At 41.8% G+C, this 7,275-nt stretch overlaps 1 protein-coding gene across 1 annotated transcript in view; it reads right to left on the reverse strand.

The window, feature by feature from the left end:
- KAT6B (lysine acetyltransferase 6B) overlaps positions 1-6,940 on the reverse strand; it is a 193,179-nt gene extending 186,239 nt beyond the window's left edge. Inside the window, exon 1 of the mRNA XM_065407517.1 lies at positions 6,876-6,940. The gene's annotated coding sequence lies outside the window, so the exon portion shown is untranslated. The remainder of the gene's footprint in view (positions 1-6,875) is intronic.
- Between the last annotated feature and the right edge of the window lie 335 nt (positions 6,941-7,275).

The following is a 7,275-nucleotide window of genomic DNA, read 5'->3' on the forward strand; positions in this document are numbered from 1 at the left end:
ACAGGACGAGTCAGATAGGCATAATGTAATTACATTTATAATTCCTATTTTCAGTATGAATGCACATGGTACATTTAAGTCAAGTGTTCTATGTGCCATTTATCTGTGGCATTTGTCTCAAGACACAAATTGCCTCAGTTTCTTCTATTAAGTGAGTGATTACATGGCCTCCAAAGTTAGCTGAAGTTTAGAATACCATAAATAGTTTCTTGGTAAGGTGTAGACTCATTTTGTGTCAAGGTGTTAAGCAAATAAATATACCCATACACGGAGATGAAAATATACTTAATTGTTAAGATTATTCTGTCTCATGATGTAATCTTCAAATCTTAAAAATAGGTGTTTAAAAAAAAAAAAGTTAACCAACTACGTCTGAGGTCATGCCCTATTATATGCCAGCTTTAAACAACAAACACCACTTGATAGGATTAATAGTTTGATAAGAGATAAAGTAGAAAATAATAAATACCACCACATGGAACAGAACTCAACATTTAAACTGATTGTTCTTTTGAAAAGTAGAAGATTCTCCAATTCTCCAGAAAAATCTAAATTTAAACAAATATACATGTGTCAGCAGTTGAGGCAGCACACAATGACTCAACAGCAAAGTGCAAAGCCAATATTAATATCTCATGTAAAAAAAGTGGCTTTTGCAATCAAGCCTGTCTATCCAATAATAAGCTCACCTTGTTCTTTTAAATATAAATATTCTTGATCTACAATACAACTGAAAATTGAGTATATGGCATACTGTATTACCAGAAAATCGAATTGCAATTCCACAGGTCACACTTATCTAGCAGTTGTAATTATTCTAATCTTCTTACAAGGTTGTAAGTAATTTTCAAGAGGAGCAAAATAGGCATGTGTTGGGTCTTACATTTTTCTTCTTTCTTTAAGTTTCAACTCCAGATCAGGTCTCATGTGGTACTGCCCAGCAGGATTAAATAGTGGAAGTGTGGCTAGTTACTAATTAATTTAAATGGCTCTAAACCAGAGGTTCTCAAACCATGGTCCGTGGACCACCAGTGGTCTGCGAGCTCCATTCAGGTGGTCCGTGGATAGTTCCCTCTAAGATGAGACAATGAAAGGCCCACCCACCTAATTCTTGCAGCCACGCAGGCATGGCTCCATAAATTAGGTGCCTGGACCCTGGAGAAGACACATGTAAGGTGAGGTGGTGGTGGCCTTGGGAGAAATAGGGGGTAGGTGGGAGGGGGCAGTGCGCAGTGGGGTGAGAAGAGGGGGCAAGGGGAATTTGGGATGTGCAGGGCTGTAGCGGCCAGAGAAAGAGGTGACTTTCCCCAGCTCCAGGGCTGCGGCTGCCAAGGAAAGACAGCCCTCCTTCCCTGCCTCAGCTCTGTGGCAGGGGAGAGACCCCCCTGCTTCCCAGCCCCAGCTCGGGGGCAGCTGTGGTGGGGGAGAGAGGGGAGACGCCCAGCTTGTGGTCTGCCATGGCGGGGTAGAGAGGGCACATCCATTGCATTAGAAAGGTAAGACTACTGATATTAAAATATGAGTTGTGTGCTTTTATTTGTAGGGAAAGAATTTTAATTATTATTAAAAAAAATTACATTTAGTGCTTTTATCCAAAGCACTTTACAATAGTTAACTAACGGTACAAACAACATTCGGAAAGATCATTAAGTGGCCCGCTGAGTCCCTCAGCAATTTTCAAGTGGTCCGTGGAAAAAAGTTTGAGAACCACAGCTTTAGACCCAAGCAAGAGATCAGTAACTCAGTTTTTATGAATGGGTCATCCTTTAGGTTTGGTTGGGGCTTAAGTAGTTTCGGGATTACAAACAAAGAAATTCAACAGACGGCCAGAATAAAAAGACATTCCGAATAAAAAAAAAAATTATATATAATATAATAATTAAAAAAATTATATATATATATATAATTATATTATTTTATATATATTATATATATAATTTTTTTATTATTATATTATATATAATTTTTTTTTTTATTCGGAATGTCTTTTTATTCTGGCCGTCTGTTGAATTTCTTTGTTTGTAATCCCGAAACTACTTAAGCCCCAACCAAACCTAAAGGATGACCCATTCATAAAAACTGAGTTACTGATCTCTTGCTTGGGTCTAAAGCTGTGGTTCTCAAACTTTTTTCCACGGACCACTTGAAAATTGCTGAGGGACTCAGCGGGCCACTTAATGATCTTTCCGAATGTTGTTTGTACCGTTAGTTAACTATTGTAAAGTGCTTTGGATAAAAGCACTAAATGTAATTTTTTTTAATAATAATTAAAATTCTTTCCCTACAAATAAAAGCACACAACTCATATTTTAATATCAGTAGTCTTACCTTTCTAAAGCAATGGATGTGCCCTCTCTACCCCGCCATGGCAGACCACAAGCTGGGCGTCTCCCCTCTCTCCCCCACCACAGCTGCCCCCGAGCTGGGGCTGGGAAGCAGGGGGGTCTCTCCCCTGCCACAGAGCTGAGGCAGGGAAGGAGGGCTGTCTTTCCTTGGCAGCCGCAGCCCTGGAGCTGGGGAAAGTCACCTCTTGCTCTGGCCGCTACAGCCCTGCACATCCCAAATTCCCCTTGCCCCCTCTTCTCACCCCACTCCTATATATATAGGATTTGGATATTGCACTGACTCCAACACTGAAGCTTGTTGATCTAAACAGACTGGCTAGTGAAAAGGTAGCCCCACCCATTCAAAGTTTAATTCAAGTCCACACTAGTACACAAGCCACTTACCTATTACTGTTTGAAAACTGTTTTGCACATTTGAGAACAGTTTTCAGACTGCTGTAGCTAGAAGTGTTTAAATATAAATGGATATTCCATTGTGGACAGGGTTAAGTTTAAGATAGAAAGTCTACTCATGGGAGCCATGCTCTGGTTAATTACACAAGGAAGGTTCTAATACAGTTTCTTTTTGGAACCAAGTAGCACATGGATGAGAACTGTGGGTGAAGACCATTTCAGACATAGCTGCAATGCTCAAATAGGGAGAGAGCTTTAGGCTGAAAACAGCCCATGCTTTAATTTTTGATAATTTCTGAACCCTGGAAACTGTCTTAAAAAAAAAAAAACCCACAAGTAAATATACCTTAGAAGTCACACTAACACCATTTTATAGGGCTTGCCCATATCCTGGAATAAAATCTTGAGGGAATTCCTTGCAGTGGCTACATTTCTTTAAAAATAAAAGGAGAGAGGGAGAGTTGTGTGGCTCTACCATGGATTTTCCATGGGGGATAAAGGTCAGTGCCTTAATTAAGCCCTCAAAACCATAATTGCTGAGTCATACAAATTTGCCACATTTTAAATTTACTCAAGTTTATACTACTACATTAATGTCATATGAACTACCATATCATTTCCATTAAATTCCAAACCACACAGTGTAGGTTCTGTTCTAACCTCTGATGATACTGATGAAGCATATCAATATAAATACTGTAACCTGTGGGTTACAGGAATTTTTATTAGCCAATGGCTGTGGAAGAGGTGTGTGCAAGCTATAGGCTACTGCTAATTCTGACTACACTGCTGTGAAACTCTTGCAGCGAGCAGCAGAGTCACATTTTTATCTGTTTACTATAAATTCCCTCTGTGTCACACAACCTCCTGCATACTAGCACCTACTAAATCAACACTGGTGGAGTGTATCACCAGAAGTTCAGGAGAATTTCCACTGCATATGACAAGGTTTTCTCAATGGAGAAGCAAGACCTCTAAAGTTTACTTGCTCCAGAGGTCCAGCAGAGCCTGAGTTTGTTAAGCTTCAAGGCAATACTTGTGCAGTCAGGCTTTTGAATGACTTGTTTAAAAAGTTAACAAATAATGAGTGTTATTCTGTTTGTTTGTCATGGAGTGTATTTAATTAGGCAAAGCAAACAGACGCCTTCACAATGGGCACCAAAAAGGTCTACTGTAAATGAAATACTTAATAGCAAACATTCTCCCCAGAACATAGCCCAGTTCAGAGCTTTTGTGTCTGGCTTGCCTTACTTTGTAGAAGTTCTAACTTTTTTTTTTTTTAATTAAAAAAAAAATTTCAGAAATTGGACATATTGGTAGCAATTATTAAGCCAAGTCTAAGACAACCAAAAATCAGATATAGTCTTTCAGATTCTATTCCCCAGTACATACTCAGAAAAATATGACTCCAAGAGTCTTTTCAAAGTTAAAACAAGTGAATACTGCAAGATTCAAAATAAAGCTACAATTAATAATTTTGTGAACTATGCTTCTCTAGCACTGCTAAATCTAGATCAAAGTCACACACATTTAAAACTCAAAACTGCAATTGTTATTTGGCTAAAAGTTTGTTAGCAACTTCATTTTGTTATGTATAATATAATCACCAATCTTCTTGGTGTCCACATTAATCTTCCAAAAAAAATTCATCATTAAATAATATTCTATTAAGACTTTAATAAGCTCCAACAAAGCAAGGATTAGTTTCACCACCATAATCTTAAATTGGGAGGGACCAGTTCCAAGTCTCTTGGTGGCAGGCATTAACTTAGTGGGTTTAGCTGCCTCACACTGTGTATTATGGTTTCAGTTTCTCAAATGCTCAATTATGCCTTGTTTTGAAAGTCATAGCAACTTTGATTACTTTTAAAATGCAGTATTCTAGCAGCCAAGTGGTTAGGAGTCTGTAATCCTTTATATGTTCACAAAATGTAGCCAGACATTAATATTGAGCATGCAGATACAGGAGCTCTGGAAAGCACAGTATCTTACTTTGCAGTACAAGAAAAGATATCTCTGTTCAATGGTTGGCCTGTGTTTAAATCATACGCTAAGCTAGATCCAAAATAGTTGCAAAATCATAACTTAATTTTTAGAATGAAGCTAAATTGTGAAAAACAAATCTACTGTAAGGCTAAAGCTAATTAAAGTATACCTTGACTGAACATGTCATTACAGGATTATAGGATTAGTGACTATACTCAAGAATGACATCTTCCTTTAGACCAAACTAGTATCTGGATCATTCAGAAACAATTCTAGATTCAGAAAACAAACTGTTTGCTTAAATGGAAAGAAGTTTTAATCTAGCTGTTCTTTTTAATAAGAAAAACAACAAGCTTTTCACACAGATCTGGGGGAAACAAGAGCTCAAAGTTGTCCTCAGTTGCTTTCAATATTATGCACAAATAAAAGTTTTTAAAATATGATTTTAACAGAATAGATGGGGGGGGGGAGAGAGAGAGAACAGAAAAGACAGCGAGTTGTGCAACCTACTGGTGACCTGTAAAGTACCATTTCATTCAGCTCCTTCCTACTTGCTCTGTTCAGAGACAGCAGGAGCAGCAGCAGGCCAGCTCTCTGCTGCAGCATCAGGGTCAGGTAAGGATTGCAGCAGGAGTGGAGAAAGAAGAGAAAACTGCCATTGCATTAAACAAACTCTCTTGGCCACACTCCTTTCATCCAGCCCATTATTTAGAATTATGCAGCCCATCAATTCTAATTCTTCCCTACTATCCCCTCAATTAAAGATTCAAGACTTAAGTTTCCTTCTCAAAATAAATACAGCCACAAAAGAAAAATCAGACAGGGGAACTCCCAGTTCGTAAGACACTCTTTAAACTAAAATTATTCAGATCATGGAGCCAGTGATTTTTTTTCTCTTCACATGGTATATACCTTTAATTATGAAAAGTGAATGAACTAGTACTTGTATAAACTTTAGCTAACTGCAAAGGGAGAGGCACTAGCAACTTTAGCTGCAAGAAACAGCTTAAGGGGTTATTTAATTTCTTGGAGAGCAGCATGTGTAAATCAGGATCTGATTAAGTGTTTGGATGCTGCAATACCCCACAAACCAGCGTAAGATCACACATTAAAACAGCAACATGACAGAAACAAGCACCAGCAGCAGCAAGCAGCACCACCACAACCTGACAGCAACAAAACTAAACGTTTGCCCTTCACACCTTCCCCCCTGCATGTTTTTCAAGCACTGAACGTGACAGTGATTTCAAGTCATCAGCGACTGGAAGGAGGGAATATTTTAACTCCATGCTTAATCTGGGGTTGATGCTTTTGTTGGAGATATATTTTTGAGGAACTGGGGGTAATTTAAAGGCAAAGTTTTTTTGCGGGGGGGGAGAATTTGTAATTCTCAGTGAGATAAGTGGCAAGTTTTGGCAGGGGATGTATTTTAAACTAAGTGTTTTCAAGGTGGAATTTTTGAGGTTGCATGTTTATTTTGAAATGCACAATATTTTTGCAACCTGGGGTCGGGAGGATGTATTGGCAAGTCTCAGTCGGCTATCGCAGGGGGATGCTTTATTGGGAAGGGAGATGAAGGGTGTCATTTTATTTTAATTTTTAAATCCTCCCCCCCACCGCCGCATTTTAATGCACAAACGTTCTGCACGTTTTATCTGGCAGGGCTGCAGAACCGGGTGGGTGGGGAGGGCAGCATCACTGTGCAGCTGTCCGCACATGAGGCGGTGCCTGTGTATGTGTGACATGCTCTCCCCTCCCCTGGGGGAGGGATGCTGTGGGGACAGATCTCCCCTCCCCCTCTCAGGGTACCACTCACCTCTGCTGGGATCAGGGCTGGGAGGGGGAGGAGCAACCTCCAGGTGCTGCTGCTGCTGCTGCTGCTCCCCCTGCTGCTGGCTCTTCCCCCTGCTGCTGCTAGGCTGAGGCAGCTGCCGCCACTGCTGGCTCCCCTCCGCCCCCAGCTGCCGTACTCCCCCTGCTGCTGCTAGGCTCACCTAAGCCGCCGCCATTTTGTTTCACCCTGTTGTAGTTAACGTGAATCCGACATGACACTGATTACAGCCCAATGGAGTCTCATTAAAACCTTACCTACCCCCCCCCCCAGCCTCGCGCGCCCCGCCCACCGCCGCCCGGCATTGGGCCGCGCCGCACCAAGCTCATTGGCCGCTCCTCACTGTCCATCACCAGCCCGCAGGAGCGGCGCACCGCGCCCAGCAGCCAGCCAGGCTCCCCATTGGAACGTGGGGCGTGCCAATCACGAGACACGCCCCTTCCCTCACAAGGAACCCCGCCTACCTGTCAAGGGGGAGGCACTGTGGACAACCATTGGCCACTGCCGCCGCCAAACACCCGCAGGGACCCGGCTAGCCCCTGGCCCAGCCTTGAACTCTACCGATTGGCAGCCGATTACTAGTTAGGGCGAGGAATCTCGCAACCTTGCCCTTCTATTGGCTGCCGCACCCGTCAATCTCGCCTACTTCCCACCCCCTCCCCCCAGTCACCGCCTACTCCTGAAGTTTGTTCGAGAGGTGAGCGCTGGCAAGCGACAGCC

This window comes from Emys orbicularis, chromosome 7 (genome assembly GCF_028017835.1).
Source record: "Emys orbicularis isolate rEmyOrb1 chromosome 7, rEmyOrb1.hap1, whole genome shotgun sequence".
In the NCBI taxonomy this organism is placed as follows: domain Eukaryota; kingdom Metazoa; phylum Chordata; order Testudines; family Emydidae; genus Emys; species Emys orbicularis.